This window comes from Sapajus apella, unplaced genomic scaffold (genome assembly GCF_009761245.1).
Source record: "Sapajus apella isolate SASKATOON/1434 unplaced genomic scaffold, GSC_monkey_1.0 scaffold65, whole genome shotgun sequence".
Taxonomy (NCBI): domain Eukaryota; kingdom Metazoa; phylum Chordata; class Mammalia; order Primates; family Cebidae; genus Sapajus; species Sapajus apella.
Genome location: NW_022437005.1, coordinates 5,413,943 through 5,437,605, shown reverse-complemented (window position 1 = coordinate 5,437,605; position 23,663 = coordinate 5,413,943). Strand labels below are relative to the sequence as shown.

The 23,663-nt window shown below is 41.0% G+C and overlaps 1 protein-coding gene and 1 pseudogene across 2 annotated transcripts in view; one reads left to right on the top strand and one right to left on the bottom strand.

Moving 5' to 3' along the window:
* The window catches only part of DTD1 (D-aminoacyl-tRNA deacylase 1), a 159,854-nt gene that overhangs the window by 88,400 nt on the left and 47,791 nt on the right, over window positions 1–23,663 (bottom strand). The gene's annotated exons all lie outside the window — the stretch shown is intronic.
* Window positions 19,671–23,663, top strand: part of LOC116530190 — a 5,507-nt pseudogene continuing 1,514 nt past the window's right edge.

Sequence of the window (23,663 nt, the reverse complement as noted above, 5' to 3'; positions counted from 1 at the left end):
TTTCTTTCTTTCTTTCTTTCTTTCTTTCTTTCTTTCTTTCTTTCTTTCTTTCTTTCACGTTGTGTATACATGTGCTGAACATGAAGGTTTGTTACCTAAGTATACATGTGGCACGGTGGTTGCTGCACCTATCAACCTGTCATCTAGGTTTTAAGCCCCATATGCATTAGGTATTTGTCCTAATGCTCTCCTCACAACCCCCAACAGGCCCCGGTGTGTGATGCTCTCTTCCCTGTGTCCATGTGGGCTCACTGTTCAACTCCCACTTATGAGTGAGAACACGCAGTGTTTGGTTTTCCATTCCTGTGTTAAGTTTGCTGAGGATGATAGTTTCCAGCTTCATCCATGTCCCTGCAAAGGATATAAACTGATTCTTTAAAAATATATTTTTTTGATTAACCATAAAAAACTCTATAACAGATAACATTTAAAAAATTAAACCTGAGCATGACATTAAAAGATATGGTCAAGTAATCTCAATTTCAAGCTTAAGTTGATATGACAAAAGAGTAATTAAACATCATGAATATAATGGAAAGGGCACATGTACTTGTGGCGGTTCATGAAAGGAAGGAGGAAAGAGTCTGCAAAGACAGGAGAATGGGAGAGCTCTCATCTTCCCCTCCCCAGGTCAGCGTGGGAACTCTCAGTGGGAGCAACAGAGCCAAAGATGCAAACTGGTGCCAGGCACTGCTTTTGACCAAGTTCATTAGCACCTGACTCGGGCTTGGGTTCATCAGACTACATCCCAGAAAGAAAAGATGTTTGTTTCACTTTTCAAAAACTTTTTTAAGAAATATACAAAAAGTATTAGTTTTGAAATGATAAATCCTTCTTAAGAAAGCAGTCATGCTAATTTTCTGTCTCATTTATCTGTCTAATATTGACAATGGGGTGTGAAAGTCTCCCACTATTAACAAGGATATTCTTAAAGGACTTGAACTCAGCTCTGGATCAAGCAGACTGAATAGACATCTACACAATGCTCCACCCCAGATCAACAGAATATAAATTCTTCTCAGCACCACATCACACTTAGAAATTCTAAGTTCAACCACATAATTGGAAGTAAAACACTCCTCAGCAAATGCAAAAGAACAGAAATCATAACAAACAGTCTCTCAGACCACAGGGCAATCAAATTAGAACTCAGGATTAAGAAACTCATTCAAAACTGCACAGCTACATGGAAACTGAACAACTTGTTCCTGAATGACTACTAGGTAAATAACAAAATTAAGGCAGAAATAAATAAGTTCTTTGAAACCAATGAGAACAAAGACACAACGTACCATAATCCCTGGGACACAGCGAAAGCAGTGTTTAGAGGGAAACTTATAGCACTAAATGCCCACAGGAGAAAACAGGAAAGATCTAAAATCGACACCCTAACATCACAATTAAAACAACTAGAGAAGCAAGAGCAAACAAATTCAAAGCTAGCAGAAAACAAGAAATACCTAAGATCAGAGCAGAACTGAAGGAGACAGAGACACAAAAAACCCTTCAAAAAAAAAAAATCAGTGAATCCAGGAGCTGGTTTTTTGAAGATTAGTAAAATAGACTGCTAGCCAGACTAATAAGAAAAGAGAGAAGAATCAAATAGACAAAATAAAAAATGATAAAGGGGATATCACTACTGAGCCCACAGAAATACAAACTACCATCAGAGAATACTATAAACACCTCTACACAAATAAACTAGAAAATCTAGAAGATGTGACAATAAGATAAAAAAAAAAAAAAAAAAAAAAAAAAAAAAAAAGAAAATCTAGAAGAAATGGATAAATTCCTGAACACATACACCCTCCCAAGACTAAACCTGGAAGAAGTCAAATCCCTGAATAGACCAATAACAAATGCTGAAATTGAAGTAATAATTAATGGCCTACCAACCAAAAAAAGCCGAGGATCAGACAAATTCACAGCTGAATTCTACCAGAGGTACAAAGAAGAGCTGGTACCATTCCTTTTAATACTTTTCCAAACAAAAGAAAAAGAAGGACTCCTCCCTCATTCATTTTATGATGCCAGCATCACCCTGATTCCAAAACCTGGCAGACACACAACTAAAAAGGAAAATTTCAGGCCAATATCCCTGACAAACATTGATGCGAAAATCCTCAATAAAATATGGGTAAACCAAATCCAGCAGCACATCAAAAAGCTTATTCACCACAATCAAGGCAGCTTCATCCCTGGGATGCAAGGATGGGTCAACATACACAAATCAATAAACGTCATCCATCATATAAAAAGAACCAATGACAAAAATCACATGATTATCTCAACAGATGCAGAAACGGGCTTCAATAAAATTCAACACTGCTTCATGCTAAAAACTCTCAATAAACTAGGTATTGATGGAACATATCTCAAAATAACAAGAACTATTTATGACAAACCTACAGCCAATATTATACCGGATGGGCCAAAGCTGGAAGCATTCCCTTTGAAACCAGCAATAGACAAAGATGCCCTCTCTCACCACTCCTATTCAACATTGTATTGGAAGTTCTAGCCAGGACAATCAGGCAAGAGAAAGAAATAAAGGGTATTCAATTAGGAAAAGAGGAAGTCAAATTGTCTCTCTTTGCAGATGACATGACTGCATATTTAGAAAACCCTACTGTCTCAGCCCAAAATCTCCTTAAGCTGATAAACAACTTCAGCAAAAGTCTCAGGATACGAAATCAATGAGCAAAAAAACACAAGCATTCCTATACACCAATAATAGAGATTCAAATCATTAGTGAACTCCCATTCACAATTGCTACAAAGAGAATAAAGTACCTAGGAATACAAATTTCAAGGGATGTGAAGGACCTCTTCAAGAAGAACTACAAACCACTGTTCAAGGAAATAAGAGAAGACACAAACAAATATAAAAACATTCTATGTTCATGGATAGGAAGAATCAATATCGTGAAAACTGCCGTACTACTCAAAGGAATTTATAGATTCAATGCTATCCCCATCAAGCTACCATTGACTTTCTTCACAGAATTAGAAAAAACTACTTACATTTCATAGGGAACCAAAAAAGAGCCTGCATAGCCAAGAAAATCCTAAGCAAAAAGAACAGAGCTGGAGGTATCATGCTACCTGACTTCTAACTACACTACAAGGCTACAGTAACCAAAACAGCATGGTACTGGTACCAAAACAGAGATATAGACCAATGGAACAGAACAGAGGCCTAAGAAATAATGCCACACATCTACAACCATTTGATCTTTGACAAACCTGACAAAAACAAGCAATGAGGAAAGGATTCCCTATTTAATAAATGGTGTTGGGAAAACTGGCTAGCCATATGCAGAAAACTGAAACTGGACTGCTGCTTACATCTAATACAAAAAGTAACTCAAGATGGATTAAAGACTTAAACATAAGACCTAAAACCATAAAAACCCTAGAAGAAAACCAAGGCAAAACCATTCAGGACATAGGCATGGGCAAAGACTTCATGACTAAAACCCCAAAAGCAATGGCAACAAAAGCCAAAATAGACAAACGGGATCTAATTAAACTAAAGAGCTTCTGCACAGCAAAAAAAACTACCATCAGAGTGAACAGGCAACCTACAGAATGGGAGAAAATTTTTGCAAGCTATCTATCTGACCAAGGGCTAATATCCAAAATCTACAAGGAACTTAAACAAATGTACAAGAAGAAAACAAACAACCCCAACAAAAACTGGGCAAAGGATATGAACAGACACTTCTTAAAAGAGGACATTTATGTGGCCAACAAACATATGAAAAAAAGCTCATCATCATTGGTCATCAGAGAAATGCAAATCAAAACCACAATGAAATACCATCTCACACCAGTTAGAATGTTGATCATTGAAAAGACAGGAAATAACAGATGCTAGAAAGGATGTGGAGAAATAGGAAGGCTTTTACACAGTTGGTGGAAATGTAAATTAGTTCAACCATTGTGAAAGAAGTGTGGCAATTACTCAAGGATTTAGAAACAGAAATACCATTTGATCCAGCAATCCCATTACTGGATATATATCCAAAGGATTATAAATCATTCTGTTATAAAGACACATGCACACATGTTTATTGTGACACTGTTCACAATAGCAAAGACTTGGAACCAACCCAAATATCCATCAATGATAGACTGGATAAAGAAAATGTGACACATATACACCACAGAATATTATGCAGCCATAAAAAAGGACAAGTTCATGTCCTTTGCAGGGACATGGATGAAGCTGGAAACCATCATTCTCAGCAAACTAACACAGAAACAGAAAACCAAGCACCACATGTTCTCATTCATAAGTGGGTATTGAACAATGAAAAGACATGGACACAGGGAGGGGAACCTCACACACTGGGGCCTGTTGGGAAGTCGGGGGAATAGGGGAGGGATAGCATTAGGAGAAATACCTAATGTAGACGATGGGTTGATGGTGTAGCAAACCACCATGGCACATGTATACCTATGTAACAAACCTGCACGTTCTGCACATGTATCCCAGAACTTAAAGTATAATAAAATAAATACAGAGAGAGAAAATAATTAAAAAAAAAAAAAAAAAAACAGCATCTGGCAAACAGTAAAAAAAAGAAAGCAGCCATGCACATTTGAGCTCTCTATGCTTATGCCTTTCTTTCTTTTTTTTTTTTTTTTTTTTTTGAGATAGAGTCTCACTCTGTTGCCAGGCTGGAGTACAGTGGCGTTATCTCAGCTCACTGCAACCTCTGCCTCCCGAGTTCAAGCAATTCTCCTGCCTCAGCCTCCCTAGTAGCTGGGACTATAGGTATGCGCCACCACACCCAGCTAATTTTTGTATTTGTAGTAGAGATGGGGTTTCACCATGTAGGCTAAGATGGTCTCCATCTCTTTACCTCATGATCCACTCACCTCAGCCACCCAAAGTGCTGGGATTACAGGCATAAGCCACCACACCTGCCTGTTTTTTCTTTTTCTTTTTTCTAAGAATTCATTTAGCTATCTTAGAACTACAAATAATAAAGTGCATTTTCATTTCCTAAAATGTGCCAGACGCCACTCTTTCTATAGAGTCCACAAATGTGCCCACCTTTCTACAGAGAGGTAAGTGACCTATCCAAAGCTGTGAGATGCCATACCCAAGCCTGGGGCATCAGGGGGCTGCTTCTCTAAGTGCAGGGCTCGATCTGCACCACACAGTCACATCAACTGCTAATCAGTGTCCCACCCCCACAGAAGTAGGTAAGGCTGCTTGTACCAAAACTTTCTTCTTTGATGCTAACATAGGGAGTGTTAATAAATACTCGTTTTGTGAAACAGGTACATTAATATGTCAGTCATGTTTAACCAGTAGAATAGGAAAAAGTAAAGTCAGAGATCTTCCTCATCTTACTAACCAAGTTACCTATGTGTTTACATGGGGTTGCACTTGAACTACAAACCATTAACGGACATTGAAAAGTGAAACTGGCTAGAACAATGACTTCATCTCAGTAAAGAACATCAAAGTTCATCTACCTTTTCATCTATTTATATCTATGGCAAAGACATAAAGCATGACAAACTTTTAATTATTAGAAATTAAGTATAAATAGAAGAGAGACTAACTATAGCTTGGTATTTAGACCTATAGTTAAATCTTTAAAAAAAACAACAACACACAGGGGTGGGGAAAAAAAACACACACACTTCTCAGACTATTATGCCCTCTGCCTAGAATGTTCTTCCCCCAATATCTACATGGAAAGGGGACTTAATAAATACTTTTTATAGACAGAAATAATGTTTAACAAGCAAACCTATTAGTGTCACAGAGCCATGTCAGTTCTCTTTCTACCACTGTGGTAGCCAGCCTCCAAGACATGCCCTACGTACCTCGCCTCCTGGTATTCAGGCCCTGTGTACTTCCCTCTAATATTGAATAAGGCTGAATTGTGTAGCCAAAAGAATATTGTGGAAATGTGTGTGTGATTTGCAAGGTGAGGCCCTGAAGGACGTTGTAGGCTCCACCTTGAACTGCCCACTGTGGGGGAAGCCAGCACCATGTCATAGGCTACATCAAGCAGGCCTATGGGGAGGCACATGTGGGGAAGAACTGAGCCCCCTGCCAACTGCCCAGCAAAGCCTCTCCTGAATTCTTGACTCACAGAATCTGCATGAGATACTATATGTTTTTTGTTTTAAGCCACTAAGTTTGAGGTAATTTGTTACACAGTGATAGATAACTAATAGACATACACGTATTTCTTTCTAAGATTCCAAGCACTCAGTAGACAATCAATAAGTGCATGCTGACTTGAATTAAGGCAGTGGTGAGAATGATTTTCTGCTGGGTAATCTGGACTCCCTCACTCTGCTCCTTTTGTTGGCCAAGCCCACATTTAGGCAACCCAATTAGCTAAGGTTAGAGATGCTATCTCTGGCCAAAAGAAATGGAAAGATTGTGAAAAAGTGATGGTCTGAGTTCTAAGTCATTTTTATCTCCAAAGTCTCTAAGACTGCTAGAGGTTCTTTGTCTATTTTCTAATAAATAAGAAGGGCTATCATCCTTCCCCCTTGTTTTTGTTTTTGTTTTTTTTTTTCAGCACGTTGCCAACAGAGTAGTAATGTATAAATGGTAACGCATAAACTACAAATAAGGTCCAGTGCTACATTACCTGCTACTGGGCAAAGTAGGCACTCTCAGTGCATCCTGCTCATTTGTGGAGTAAGGGGTCCCTGTGACCAAAGAAAGACTACCCATAGGTGATGGGATGTACAAACTGGAACCTGAGAATGACTTTTGCTTTAGTTATAATAGTATTGCCTTTGACAAAATTCAAACATCTGTGGATTAGTGTTGTATCAATGTTAATTTCCTGGTTTACATCATTATATTATAGTTACGAAAAAAACAACCATTGAGGAAAGTTAAATAAAGCTATAAATGTGATCTGCATCCTATTTTTGCAACTTTTTTGTATGACAAATTATTTCAAAGTTTAAAAGTTTAAAAAATGGAATTCATTTAAAGTAACAACAAAAAAGAATATTGCCATTAAAATTTAAATGACACTAAGCCCATTTACTGAAAGGCTCTGATGCCAGTTTTCCAGGATGCACTTGGAGAGGCTGTTCTGCCATGGTCACGACCAAGAAAGGTACTGAGAAACATGTGGAGTCTAAGCTTGATTTCAAACCTCCTACTCTCTGGTGAACAAAAGACTTCAAGTGTATGGGTGTGTGGTGTTAGCTATATGGGGGCTGCAGGGCCAAGAGCTATCAAATATACAATGGCACTTTCTCTGACGACTGAAGGGGCGAGGTAGACAGTGTTCCCCCAGCATCCAAGTGCTCCTGTATGTTCCCAGTCAGCCTCCCAGGAAGTGAATGAGAACATAAGTAGAGATGACGTCTAAGAGTCAGTGAGGTACCACCAGACAGACCCCTTTTCCCAGACCAGGAGTCTGGTGACACAAGCCGGACAAAGCCTAGATTCCTCAGTCAACAAATGGAGTAGGCTCCTGCCAAACCATGTAGTACTTTAGCGAGATTAACTTTTATTGTGTTAAGCCATAGAGATTTCTGAGTCTGTCTGCTGTGACAACTAGCATTTCTTAAGATAATCCCTATAAAAACAGCTACATTTAGAAAATAATTAAGCTAGAATGTCTAAGAAAAAAACCAAAGTGCTAAAACTTATCAAGTCACAATAAAATCTTTGTAGAGAACAAAGAAAATATCCAAGCCTCCTTTATTTCTAGATGTTTCCTCCATTTCCTACAAAGAAAACAGAAGTAAGCAAATACTTACAAATACTGCCACACTGCCTATGTTAGGAAAAAGAAAAGAAAAGAAATGAGGCCGGGTGTAGTGGCTCACACCGATAATCCCAGCACTCTTGGAGGCTTAGATGGGTGGCTCATCTGAGGTCGAGAGTTCGAGACCAACCTGGCCAACACGGTGAAACCCATCTCTACTAAAAATACAAAAAATTAGCTGGGCCTGGTGGTGGCACATGCCTGTAATCTCAGCTACTCGGGAGGCTGACACGGAAGAATCACTTGAACCTGGGAGGCGGAGATTGCAGTGAGCCAAGATCGTGCCATTGCACCCCAGCCTGGGTAACAAGAGTGAAACTCTGTCTCAAGAAAAAAAAAGAAAACAAATGAAATGCTCATCAATTAGGAAAAGAATATGGCCATTCAATGAAATACTACCTTCTGGGGACTCCCAGGTGTTCCCCCTGATGTGATGTGTGCTGCACCTATAATGCTCCCCTCCAGCAAGGCTTTCAATTGTCCAGCTTACAGCCCTGCCACGTTACAGGAAGGCCCATGCACTTTCTGTGATGGCTGATAATTGCTGATACAGGATGATAGGTACATGGTGGCCCATTGTACACATAAATATCCCCTCTATTTATGTGAGTTTGAAGTTTCCTATAATACAAAGTTTTAAAAATAAGTATTTCAGAAAAAAATGCCATAATTAAAACAGACCTACTCTTGCAATAAACAGAAATTATCACTCTCACTAAAAGAAGCAAGAAAACGAACTCACACTGAAAAAGCAATTGGCCTAGTACATCACTGGTCAGAATGGGTTGCTAACAGATAAACTCATTAGTCTACTATAATCATTCACATAAATTCAGTAGTAATCGAAGCTATCTGTATCTAGATTAATTGAAGAGAGTTCATAACCTTGTTTGAAAAACAAAGATACTAAATTGAAAGCATTTCCACCAAACCTCATTTCCTAGGCTGTATTACAGATCCTATAATTCTGGGTTCTTGTTTTGTTGTTACTGAAATTAAATTTAAATGTTATACCATAATGTAGCTAAACATTCTAATAACCAAAAACACTCTTTGAAATAACTTTATTCCAAACTACAGGTTAAAATAAAATACATAAGCATGATCCATAAGCATTTGTTAATTTTCTGAATCATGAATACTTACTAAAATAATAATGTAATCTCACTCTAAATGCACTATTAATATTAACGCTTTTTAAAAAAGAAAAAAAAAAGGTTCTTTTAACAATGTGAGAGACTTTTATTTGCATATGTATAAAACCAAAGCCTCCCTTACCAACTTATCCTTTTACTCAACAGATTTTTTTTTTAAATGAGATTTCTCAGATTGAATAGATTATTTTTCCCAGCCCATCAAATACAGAGAATGTTTCTGACAGTGAAAAATACGGGTTCTGGAGAGCCAGTGTGACTTCCAGAGCTCTGGCCTGGAGAAACACAACAGAAGGGGTAAGCGGGTAAGCACTGAACAATGGCTTTGCACGCAGGTGCTAAGAGATTCTCCTTAACACCATCCCACCTTTGGGGAGAGAGTCCACAGATAGACCTGTAAACCCCTGCAACTACACTGAACTGAGCTAGCCTTTGAAGACCAAGGGGTGAGGACTTGAATACTTTCCAGAGCAGCTCACTCCTGGAGGACCCAGTGCCACTGCATTAGTCCATTTTCATACTGCTATGAAGAAATATTCAAGACTGGGTAATTTATTTTTAAAAAAGAGGTTTAATGGACTCACAGTTCCACAAGGCTGGGGAGGCCTCATCATAATCATGGCAGAAGTTGAAGGAGGAGCAAAGGCACGTCTTAGATGGCGGCAGGCAAGACAGCGTGTGCAGGGGAACTCCCCTTTATAAAACCAACAGATCTCATGAGACTATCATGAGAATGGCACGGGAAAACCCTCCCCCATGATTCAATTACCTCCCACTGGGTCTCTCCCACAACATGGGGAGATTATGGGAGCTATTATAAAATTCAAGATGAGAGTTGGGTGAAGACACAGCCAAACCATATCAGCCACCCATTGGCCTGAGAAATTCTGGAGCTTTATTTGTTTAAACAGACCATATTATAAATTGGAAAAAATCACACTTAGGGAAATTCAGTCAGAAAAAATCTGAAGCACTGCAACCTGAAAGACTGTCTTCTACTGGGGACCAGCTCTCTCACTTAGCCATGTCACATGACCTTGAACAAGTCATTTGATGCCATCACCACGCCCCTCCCCTCTCATGATGGCTGTGAGGGTCATGTGCATGGATTTGAAACTTCAAAACTGTTTGTTCTCAAATGTGTTTTTATTAACAATGATGCTCTGTTATTATAATCCTCCTTCACATATAACAATTTCATTTTTCAAAAGCAAGGTTTACTTTTGGAGTTACACATTTCTAAAACAACAGTTTTCTAACATTTTATTATTAAAAAGTAAATAAACTTTTGGAAAGAATGCCAGAGCTACTAACCAAAGAGGGAAGTCTGATTAGAAGCTTATGAATTAACCACTGTCTAAGTGTTAAACAAGTACGCTATTTATCTTTTTAGCTCATATACCTCTCACAGTAATTATAAGCCATTAATAAATAAAATTATTTAAATTTCATAAGCTACATTAATTTTTTAGGTATTCCTATTTCACACTCAAAAATCAAACATAACTACCACTTTCATATATTAGCATACTTTAGATTAATAGTTAAGTTCAAAGACAGCTAATTTATAAATCCGTTTGGTTTTTTTCCTGAGACAGGGACTCGCTCTGTCACTCAGGCTGGAGTTTGGTGGTGCGATCTTGGCTTACTGCAGCCTCAACCTCCCAGGCTCAGGTAATACTCCTACTTCAGCCTCCCACACAGCTCAGATTGCAGGCACATGCCACAATGCCAAGCTAGTTTTTTGTAGAGATGGGGACACACTGGCAAAACTTCTATTTCTTAAGGGTGTCAGCCAACACCTGCTCCTGAACACTTCTCTCCTCTATTCCCCAGTGCCATTTAGTCCCTAAACAGATATGACAGCATCCATCATTCTGTTCTAAATTCAGCAAAAATCAACAATTTATCATACTATTTTTAATCCCACCCCATATCTGCATAGAGTTTTGCAGTCTACACAATAGCATTTTTCCTATTGTGTCTCCCTTTCTACCGCTTTATACTGATGGAAATTCGGGTGCTACTCCTGATATCCAAAGCAAGTCTACAAGCTGGAATTGAGAGTGCTTCATCAGAAATGAGCCCCAAATCCTCCAGCGGGTTGGAAATGTCAAAGCTAGTAGAGTCCATTTATGTGTGCCAGCCCCCTAAGACTACCCAGGATGAGGTAGCCCAGGAAGAGACACATGGCTCAAAAGTAGAGCTAGGAGTGTTTCTTGTGTGTCCCTAGAAGGGTCCTTTGGTCCCCTGAGACCCTCCAGGCTGCACTTGGCTTGGTCAAAAAGCTGGATGGGCCCCTGCAGACTCAGCCTGCCAGTTCCTGAACAGAAGCCAAGCAGGCAGCAGAAAGTAAAATGTTATCCAAGATTGTGACTGATTTTTAATCCTAGGAGCTAATCTACCTGACTATAGATTATAAACTTAATAACACCAAAATGGCATTTTTCTTTTATTGCTTTAGAGAATATTCTTTATAGCTATTATTTTCCAGCTAATATTTACTGGAAATCCCCTAAATGCCTAGAAGTGCACTTAATGTCAAGGATGGGATCATAAGTATATGCAAAGACCTAAATGCAGACATTTCTCAGTGCCTGCATGCTCTCCCCTGGGCCTGCCCTTGATGTCAGCCCCAGCCACTGCAGACAGTTCCACGTCAGCTCCAGCTCAGCTGATAGTCAGTACTCCTCACCATGCACTGCAGGTCTTTTTGCCATGAGGCCTTCTCAAAAGCCATGGAAGCCTGCTGGCCTGCTTGAACTGCCGATGGGGGCAGAAACCAGTGGCTACGGGCCCTACCTCTGATCCTCTGGGAAGGCATTCTGTCCTCTTTAAATAAGTGGGCTGATTTGAAAGACCCCAGAGGTACCTCCATCCCTGCCCAACTACAAGAATCTGGCAAGTCTTACGCCCTAATCCTTTGGGGAAGTGTTCTTAGCCTAGATCTTGGACTATGCCCCAAAAGGATGCCAGAACCTACTAAAACCATGGTTCTCAATCTTAGCTACAGCTTGGAGGCTTGGAAGCTCCCCAGGAATCACCTGGGGAGCTTTGAAAAGTATTGAAAATTTCACTGTGCTGTTTTGGGGAGGGGACCAGGCTGTGAGGGGCCCAGGTTGTGCAAGGCTCAGCCTATGCAGGGACCCGAAAGTTCTAACGCTGGCCAGGAGCAAAATGCCACGAGGTAACTCTCAAGGAGGCAGTCATGAGAGGGTTAAGACAAACCCTCTCTTTATTAGAATATACTGGAGGCAAAGGAGCCACAGAAAGTCAGCTAGGCGGATTATGTACCAACAATTTTTAAAACAAGCCAGCTGTTGGCTGGGAGTGGTAGCTCACATCTACAATCCCAGCACTTTGGGAGGCGGAGGCAGGCGGATCACCTGAGGTCGGGATTTTGAGACCAGCCTGGCCAACATAGTAAAACCCTGTCTCTACTAAAAATACAAAAATTAGCTGGATGTGGTGGTGCATGCCTGCAGTCCCAGCTACTCCGGAGGTGGAGGCAGGAGAGTCACTTGAACCCAGGAGGTAAATGTAGAAGTGAGCCAGGATCACATCACTTTACTCCAGCCTGCGACTCCATCTCAAAAAAAAAAAAAAAAAATACAACTAGCTAGCTGTTGTAACAGCTTTTTTGAAAATCCACCTCTTGCCGCTGCTTTGAAATGGCATCCTTTATTATATTCTCAACTTCCCATAAATAATCAGGTTCTCTTTCAGGTCTTTCATCTAGTCTGCTAATAGGTTTCTCTCCTGCTCTCCCAGCACCATCTGTTGCATTACTAGAGTGGTGTAATACATTTTTATATTTAGGAAGGTCAGTACCCTCTGTGAGATTTTTTAAAATTATATTTATCTCTTTAATTCCACTTGAATTTATTCTAAGGTATGGTATAAAGTAAGGATCCTACCTACTGAGAAATCCCCTAACTGCCTTTAGCTTGTAATGCTGTTTTATCACGTTGCAACCATACACAGCAAATAGCACACAGTCAATTCTGAGCTGCCTCTTGCTTTCCCATAATTGGTCTAAGACCCCTGCCCTAGGGGAACTTATATTTTGGCAGAGGAGACAATAAATGTAAAAAGTAAACAACCAATAGACACAGTGACAATATTTTAAAAGATAAGTCTGACAAAGGAAGTCAGAAGTGGAGCAGCGTGGGGCACTGGGTGTTCAGTGCAGGGCAGCTGCAGCATGAAGTAGGGTGATCAGCATGCAGGCCAGGAGTCCAGAGTGAGGGGCAGACTTCATCATGGAGAAAAACGGCCAAGATGGGGGCAGGGAGGACAGGGCCATGATAGGCTGCAACATGACAGGGTGACAGGGCTGATTTCACAGGCATGTGACCTGAGCAGGCACACAAGGCCCCACACTCCAATAGTTTTGCATTTAGTTTTATGCTCTGTTATAGCCATGTGGAAACTGTTAACAATTTTATCTCTGAGTTTCTGTTTTTGTTTTTGTTTTGAGACAGGGTCTTGCTTTGTCACCCACGCTGGAGTTCAGTGGCGCAATCTCGGCTCACAGCAGCCTTGACCTCCCGGGCCCAAGCAATCCTCCCACCTCAGCCTCCTGAGTAGCAGGGACTACAGGTATGCACCACCACAGTGGGCTAAGTTCTTTTACATTGTTTTGTTTAAATTTTGTAAGACAATGTCTCCCTATGTTGCCCAGTCTAGTCTCAAACTTCTGGGTTCAAGCAATCTACCTGCCTCCACCTCCCAAAGTGCTGGAATTACAGACATGAGCCACTGCATCCAGCCCAATTTTAGTCCAACAGGACTTCTGCAGCATGTGGGCATCAGCAGAAGTGATAACATACAATACGGGGTTCTGATGCCTTTCCCTGCTGTCCACTGAGCACAGCACTGGGTGGGCCCACAATACATCAGGGTCCAGCGACACTCAACTCACATGTACAGTAAGCATGTTATTACTTCTACAACTACGTAACAATGGGCTGACAGCCACAAGAGCTCACACTTTCCATCTGAACCAGAACTTGCCTTGAACACAGAAAGTACGATGGTATTCTAAGAAAGATGAATGGCTGAGAAAGTCCATCAGAATCTTTCTTGCTCAGTCTTGTCCTGTGTCAGCCACCCCTTCCCCTGGACATGCTCCCATGGCTCTCCGTCCTGACAGTCCCTGTGGACTCATCAGTGAGCTGAACAAGACCGTGGTGGCAGGACATGTGTGAGACAGAACAAGGGAATAAGTTAGTTCCCTCTGTTCTGGTAAGAATGAAATTCATGTGATGTAGAAGCTATATACTACAAATTGTGTAATTCTGGTCATCCCACGTACAAGTTAAATGTGCATTTAAAACTGGCATTGCACAATATAAATGGCAGAATTCATGCTAATAATTTAAATTTTTTATTTGTCCTTGGTTATAATGACTTAAAATAGAAAATAAAAAGCACCACGACAAGTGTAGAGATGAAAGAAAGGAAAATCCTTTGCCTTTTAGTGCCTTTAAAAGTACTTTTCTACTGCTTTTTGAACAAGGAGGAGTCTGGCAGTTTTCATCCTGCACCAAGCCCTGAAAATGCTCTAATTCAGCCTGCAGGTGGCCAAGGAAAAAGGTCCCCACCAAGGCACTGGGCACTCTCTTGTCCTCCTGCTCCCTCACTATACATCCCAGATCACTGCTCCCAAACTCAGCTGCAGATGCAACCATCTCTGGTCCCACCCCCAGAGAATCTGGTGTCATTGTGGGGAATTTCCACAGCAACTCAGGTGATTCTAATGCATATTCAAGGTTGAGAACCTGTGGCTTAGATCAAAGCTACCAAGTACTAAGCACACCTGTCCATCAACAGCCACAGATCCTGCAGCTGGCATCCCAGCAAGGCCTGCCAGAGTATCAGAGAAGACCGTGCCAGCTTCCTACACCAGTGACCTGGTCCTTTATCTGCAAATATGACCCAAAAACCAAGGGCCACTGGATACTTAAGGGAGATTATCAGCACCAAAGAGAAGAGATCAGGTGAACAAAGAGAACAACTGGTCCTGCAAGGCCCAACGGTGATTCAGGGAACAGAAGAGATATTTTCAAAGCCCTGCTCCTGATGTGGGCCCAATTAGGTTGATGACACCACTCTCCCCAGTCCCTGCCTATCTGTCCCTGCTCTGTTCCTCTCTACCCTGGCCCAGTACAGCAGTTCTCATCTTATGGGTCTTCTGCCTCCTTTGCCTCACCCAGTCCAATCTATCTGTCATCTATCTGCTACAAAAGGGTCACAGCTGAAGAGTACTTCGGACCTTTCCCTCGCTGCCAGACCCTCCTCAGTGGCTGCCCACTGCCCACCGCCAAAGGACCATGGTAAAATTCCTTCCCAGGATACAGCATCACCACCGTCTGGCTGCTTCTCCAGCCTCATCATCCTCCCCACCCTCTTCCTTCTCGCCCCATCAGACTCACCTGCCTTCATTCTCCAGGAGGCTCAAGGCTCCATGCCCATGTCCTGATCTGGGCAGGCACCACCCTTGCCCCAAGCTTTCAGACCCAGCTGCCTCTTCCTCACCCTTTGAGATACCTCTGTTCTGTGCTCAGGGACACCTGTTCTGTTGACCAAGCCCCCACCAAGTTTCCATGTATTCCACTCACTCTTTCAGCACCGGGCAAATAACATCCTCTCAGAACTGCCCCAGCGTGATTCCGTCTCACCATGGGACAAGCTGTTGAAGAAAGAAACGATGCCTTACTGCTCTTTCTAGCACCTACCACACACAATCTGGCACATGAAAAGTAGTTGATAAATACTTACAAAAAGAAACCAAATGGAGGCAACCACCCCAGTTTCTACATGTAAAGTTAAGGGCCAAGTATAGAAATAAGCCTCTCACTCAAAGCCAATGAAAACACCAACACATTTTGGAAAATATATATTCACGATGCAAATTAAGTTATTTGCATTTGTTATTTCTGAAATACTTGGCCTTTGAGACTTTCAGGTTGATTGATTAGAAGAGCAGAGAAAGTTGGAATTCCTTTCCCCCATTGTCAGAGCTTTACTTTGTTCTGTTGAGCTCAAGTTAAAGCCAAATGTAAGTGGTTCATCTCAGAAGGTCAGGTCTGATGAGCCTAAAATGCAGTCGGGTCCACATGGCTCATTAACATGCATGCCCTCCTCTCTTGACATCTGATTTCCATCAACACACAGAGACTGACGCCTGCAAAGTTCCTAAAGGTCCCCAGTGGAGATTTCAAAACCACGTTGGGTTGTGGGTTTCTTCTGAAGAATAAGGCCTAAGGAAAAACACTGTCAACAGAGACAGCCAATGAGGGCACATGAGGAAGGCAGACCTATGTATGAATGGCCAACTGTCAACATCACAGTCACAGGTTTCTAGCACCAGAAAGGCCCCATAGGATCACCCGGCCCAACCCTCTAACCTGACACGTGAAGACACCAAATCCGAGAGGTTCTGTGATGTGACCAAAGTCACTTGGTAGGAGTCCTGCCAGAATTCCCAGGCACCCAACTCCCAGACCTGCTTTAGGCTAGTCTTCTTTTCCTTTCTTTAAATTCCTGAGGGGTTTTCATGAGGAAAAATAAAGGAAAAAGCTACACTCAGCATCATTTGTATTGCCCCAGCCTTTAATAGAGAGACAAATGGGGTGAATGGTAGATTCAGGACTACAGGAAGCCCAGGGACTCCTCGTCTTCCACACTGAGATGCAGCCCACAAGCTCCATGGGAAGGTGTGTGCACAGCAGCAAGCATCTGCACACGGAGAGCCCCTTTCCTTGCAAACCCATGATGACATTCTTCTTCCATGATGGGCATTTCAGCCATCTACAGAACAAATGCCAGACCTAAGCCAGCTGCCAACCCATCGCGGGCCTTGACAGCCATGAAGACAGAGGACATAGTGAATGTGTGCCATGCCTGCCAGTGCCTTGTACCTGTCCAGTGAGGCCTTGCTTCTGCTTTGGTCTCTCCCAGGGCCTTGGGCATAAATGTGAGGTAGACGCCTACCAACAGGCCTCCACTATCTGCAGCAGCAATCTGAGGTCCTGGATGGCCTCATTTCAAATGCCAAGCATTCTGCATCTCTAGGAAGGATGAAGGAAAAAATATCCTTGGAATTACTATTTATACACTATGCTCAGAATCTTAAACTGATGACTGAAACATGTCCACTCTGCCATATGCTAAAATACTGATATTTCATTTTTATTGCCTTTAAATACATAGTGCTTCAAACACTATAAAAAATGAACCTGCCAAAGCCCCAAACTAACTCCCAGTTGTGATTCCTGTTGTTGCTGTTGTTTTTCAGGCTGGAGGCCACAGGCCTTTTATCCTTACCCATAACCCAGGTACCAGAACATTAAAACGAATGCTACATTCATGTGAAACACCATTTCAATCAGGAATAGGATTCCAATGTAGTGTAAATGTTAAGAAACCGCTTTGGTTCCTTTGTATAGTATTCCACTATTAACAGGCAAACCTGGGAATTCTCCTAGGGATGTGATTAAACATTAAAAACAAAAACACCCACAAACAGGCGCATAGAGACTTCATTTTAGGTATTGAGGCCACATCTCCAAAGCTTGCAGGAGCTGGTATCTAAGTGTATCTCATTTTTCCAGAACTGGTGGGACGACACAACTGGGCACAAGCCTCTGCTTCTGGTCTGGGAACTGCATTCTAGAGTTACACACAGATCTCTCCCTGCAGGTATGTAAATCAGGAGACCAGTTCTTCCTGTTTCCATTTCTGCAGGTGAAAAATGAGATGTTTCAATAAAACTCCTGACACTGCACTCCTCTCAGAGTCCTGAGTTTATTTCTATCTGTATCTCTCATCTATCTATCTTTGTAGAATTCTATGTCCCACAGTTGATTGACTGATTAATTGACTGACTGATTGACTTAGAGATAAGTTCTCACTGTATTGCCCAAGCTGGAGTGCAGACACATGATCATGGCTCACTGTGGCCTCAACCTCCTGGGTTCAAGCAATTCTTCACCTCAGCCTTCTGACTGGCTGGACTACATGCGTGCACCACCACATCTGGTAATTTTTTTTATTACTTATAGAGATGGAGTCTCACTATGTTGCACAGGCAGGTCTCCAACTCCTGGGCTCATGTGCGACTCCTGCCTCGAGCTCCCAAAGTGTTGGGATTATAGACTTGTACCACTGCGCCGGGCCCCATGTCCCATGGTTGGGTGAAGTGAGCTGAGCTCTGACCTGATTCCTTTCCTCCTCCTTCCCTTGATTTGCCTAATGTCACACCTCAGTATAGAACTGATTTATCTCAAATCTATCCTGGGTACCAAAATAGACTTAGAATGGATTCCTGAATGGATGTCTCATCTCACCTGATGCCAAGTAAAGGATCCAAGATGAGAAATGAATCTACACAGGTTCCAAGCAATTCTTTCAGGTCTATTATTCTTAACTTTTGATGATTCCTCCTCCTGTTTCATTTTATTAAATTCTATTAAGAAAGACATGAAAGAAGCATAAAAGAAAAGTTGGCTGAGCCTACCTGGTATTTTATTCACAGGTCACATCTGAGAGGTATACATGTTCTGTTTTTTAAACCTGACTGCTTTTCCCAAAATAACTCCTTCTTGAAAAAAGCTACATGGTTTTGAGACAATTTTATAGTTAACAATCATTTTCACTCACTGAGATACCAACTTAGAACAAGTCCCAGTAAAAGTCCCAGTTTAGCCATTTATTGAATGGAATGATAATTTTATCAACTTAAAGATTCTAGAGCTCATATTAACATGTGCTAAAAGTGAGGTGTTGTTATACCATTCTCTGTACTTCTAGCATGTTGGAAATACTTCAAGTTTTGTTTTTTTTTGTTTGTTTGTTTTGTTTTTTTTTTTGAGATGGAGTTTCGCTCTTGTTGCCCAGGCTGGAGTGCAACGGCGCGATCTCGGCTCACCGCAACCTCCGCCTCCTGGGTTCAGGCAATTCTCCTGCCTCAGCCTCCTGAGTAACTGGGATTACAGGCACGCGCCACCATGCCCAGCTGAATTTTTGTATTTTTAGTAGAGACGCGGTTTCACCATGTTGACCAGGATGGTCTCGATCTCTTGACCTCGTGATCCACCCGTCTTGGCCTCCCAAAGTGCTGGGATTACAGGCGTGAGCCACCGCGCCCGGCCTCAAGTTTTAAAAACAATAACAAACATTACAAAGGAGCATTTCTATTGCCTAGAAAATCTAGATCCACAAAAGGAAATGCAAAAAAAGGATTTTTGCATCATCATTAGTAACAGCAAAAAATTGTGAACAACTCCAGAAATCCATCAAAAGGAAAAGAGCTACACAAAATGCAGTATATTCATAGTACAGAATCCCACCTTGCAGTTAAAATGAATGATCCAGTTGCATATGTAACCACACAAATGCCCTTGCAGGGTAGGAAAGAAGGCAAGTTTCAGAAAAACATAGGCAGTACAGGACCATTTAGGTCAAACACCAGTGCACATACAAGTGCATGTACACACACACACACACACACTCATCCTGAATCTAACCCTAAGGAACCATCAAACCCAAATTAAGGGACATGCTTCAAAACAATGGGCCTGTATTCTTCCAAAGAGTCAAGGTCATGTAACTCAAGGAAAGACTGAGGAACTGATCTGGAATGAAAGACGCTAAAGACACATGACAACCAAATACAAGGCATAATTCTGGGCAGAATCCTTTCACTATGAAGACCTTCTTGGAACTCGCTTCCAGCATGGCTGAAGACAACTCTTCACACAAGATGGAAGCAACAAATCATAGGTACAGTCACACCAAATTCACAAAAGATCAACTGAAAATTCTCATCAATATCTTCAATCAAAAACTTTACACAGATTATGCTATCAAACAAAAACTTGCTTAAAAATCAATACAGAAGAGTCAAGAATCCAGATTTGGTTTCAGAATCAAAGAACTAGGCACAGATTCCAGAAGAGACCAGACCTGAGACTTTGGAATCAAGCCAGAACCATAAACAAGATCAACCTGGTAGAGAAGCCAGACAGTGTCGTACTACCTACAGCACCTCTCAATTACGTACTCTCAACAAGGCATTTATGAAAAACCCATACCCTGGGACTCATTCCAGAGAACAACCCGCTAAAGAAATTGGTGTTCCAGAGTCAAGAGACCAAATGTTGTTCCAAAAATCAAAGATCTAAATTTCATCTTCAGAGAAAAAGGGAACCTGTTGTGGCCTTAGAACAAGCAGACCAGGGGCAGGATCTCTGAAGGACTTCATGGTACAGAAAATACAGAAAATGGCACCAACCTCACTAGCAACTCACATTTCTCTAGAGCCAGAACATGGTGGATACAGTCAAGTTCAGTGTATTTGATATTATCACCTTGCGTTCCAAATCTCTTACAGTCTTCCTGGGAATCTATCCTTCTGCTGAAACTGCAAGCTAAGCCTTCTGAAGAGGGTAAAGGACTTGGCCAAATGTGGTGGCTCACACTTGTAATAGCACTTCAGGAGGCTGAAGCAGAAAGATTGCTTGAGCCCAGGAGATTGAAACCAGCCTGAGCAACATAGCAAGAGCCTTTCTCTATTATAAAAATAAAATAAAATAAATAAAAAGGACTGTAGGAGGCAGAGATAGGTACAGGAGGCATCACACTACCCTATTGACACAGCCTGGATCCAGAGTTCAGCGGAGCTTGAGACAATAAAATAAACTTAATGATAATAAAAAAAAAAAAAACCTTCTTGAGATAACTGGTAAATTATGAATGGCATCTGAAGATGGCTGCTAGTAAAATGTCAATGCTAATTTTCTGATTTTAATGGCTGTTTTGGGGCTTCTACAAGAGAATGTCCCTATTTGCAGGAGATATATTAATAAGTTCAGGGTTGAGAAGGCATCATGCCGACAAGTTACTCTCAAGTGATTTCAGAAAATAAAGTCTCCAATACTGTTCTCGCAACCAGTCTGCAAGTAAAAATATCACACACTTTATACCACATACTAAAACTAACTCAAAATGGATCAAATATCTAAATGTAAAAGCTAAAACTATAAAACTCTTAGAAGAAAACACAAAGAAAAAGCTTCATGATTTAGATTTGGCAATGATTTCTTGGATATAATATCAAAAGCACAGGCAACAAAAGAAAAAATAGACAAACTGGATTTTATCAGAATTAAAAACTTTTGTACATCAAAAAATACCACCTAGCCAGGCATGGTGGTGCATGACTGTAATCCCAGCTACATGGGAGGCTCAGGCAGGAGAATAGCTTGAACTGGGAGGCAGAGGTTGTGATGAGCTGAAATCACATCATTGCACTCCAGCCTGGACCCTGGGCAACAAGAGCAAAACTCTGTCTCAAATAAACAAATACACACCACCAACAACAAAGTGAAAAGGCAATCCACAGAATGAGAGAAAATATTTGCAGATTTCATCTTCAGAGAAATGAAAAATAAGAAATTTCTGTCTGATAAGAAATTAATATACAGAATACATAAAGAACTCCTGCAATTCAACAATTAAAAAAAAAAAAAAAACAATTCAAAACTGGGCAAAGAACTGAAATAGACAGATCTCCAAAGAAGATATACAAATGGCCACTTGCCTGTAATCCCAGCTACTCAGGAAGCTGAGGCAGGAGAATCACTTGAACCCAGGAGGCGGAGGTTGCAGTGAAGCAAGATTGTGCCATTGCACTCCAGCCTGGGCAATGATAGTGAAACTCTGCCTCAAAAAAAAAAGAAGATATACCAATGATCAATAAGTACATGAAAAGATGCTCAACATCACTAATCATTAGAGAAATGTAAATCAAAACCACAATGAGATACACTTCACACTTATTAGGATGACCAGTATCAGAAAACACACACACAATAGCAAACACTGGTGAGGATATGGGGAAATAGAACCCTTGTACATTGCTGGTAGGAATGTAAAATGGTACAGACACTATGGAAAACATATAGTGTGGTTCCTCAAAAAATTAAACAAAGAACTACCATATGATCCACAACATGTACCTACATATTTAACCAAAAGAATTAAAAGCAGGGTCTTGAAGAGATATTTGTACACCAGTGTTAACAGCAGCACTATTCCAAATAACTAAAAAGTGGAAACAACCTAAGTGTGCATGGATGGATGAATGGATAGACAAAAATGTGGTATATACAGACAAGTGAATTAGGCAAGAAGCAGTGGCTCACGCCTATAATCCCAGCACTTTGGGAGGCCGAGGTGGGCGGGTCACAAGGTCAGGAGTTCAAGACCAGCCTGACCAACATGGTGAAACCCTGTCTCTACTAAAAATACAAAAATTAGCCAGGCATGATGGCGGGTGCCTGTAATCCCATCTACTTGGGAGGCTGAGGCACGAGAATCGCTTGAACCCAGGAGGTGGAGGTTGTAGTGAGCCAAGACCACACCATTGCACTCCAGCATGGGCAACAAAGAAAGACTCCATCTCAAAAAAAAGAAAGAGAGAGAGAGAATCTTCTGTGGCCATAAAAAGAAAACTCTGACACGTGCTGTGAACATAAGGCTCAACATGGATGAACCTTGAAAAAATTATGCTAAGTGATCTAAGCCAGTCACAAAAGGACAAATACCATATAATTCCATTCATATGATACTCAGAGTGATCAAATTCAAAAGGCAGAAAGTATTATAGAGTGGTCATTGCCAGCAGCTGAAGGAAGAAGAGAATCAGGAATTACTATTTAAGGGTGATGTTTCAGTTTTCTAAGATGAAAAGAATTCTGTAGATAGGCAGGGCTCACACCTGTAATCCCAGCACTTTGGGAGGCCAAGGCAGGCAGATCACTTGAGGTCAGGAGTTCAAGACCAGCCTGGCCAACATGGTGAAATCTCATCTCTACTAAAAATACAAAAATTAGCCAGGCATGGTGGCGTGCTCCTGTAGTCCTAGCAACTAAGGAGACTGAGGCAGGAGAATTGTTTAAACCTGGGAAGTGGAGGCTGCAGAGAGCCAATCACACCACTGTACTCCAGCCTGGGCAACAGAGCAAGACTCCATCTCAAAAAAAAAAAAAAATTCTGTAGCTAGATGGTGATAATAATGGTTGTACAACAACGCAAATATACTAATGCCACAAAACTAGATACCTAAAAATTTTAGGTTATGTATGATTTAACACAATTTTAAAAACTCTTCTGATAGACATGCACCCAGAGACACCATGTGTAAATGAAGGTAAACATATTTTTATTAAGTCTGGAAGTTAATACATAGAACTATCAACAGCGCTACCTCTGAGAATGAGCATTATTGTTGAAAATATTTTTAGTGTATCTTAAACTTCTAAATTCGTAAAAGAATACTGATTTTATGTATTAGGTATAATAAAAATTGACATAAAATGCTATTTTATGAACTCATGAGAAAAAAGGAAAATAACTGTTTCTATAAAAATACTTTTCTACCTAGGAATACTATAAAAGCTTACTATTAAAAAATAACATTTCTGGGAGAAATGCCAGATATAGGTGATGGGGATGGAGGCAGCAAACCACATTGCCATGTATGTACCTATGCAACAATCTTGCATGTTCTTTACATGTACCCCAGAACCTAAAATGCAATAAATATATATATATAAAGAATAAAACTACACACTTACTAAGTAAATAAATCATGTTTAATTTAAAAATAATAACATTATGGGCCGGGCGCGGTGGCTCAAGCCTGTAATCCCAGCACTTTGGGAGG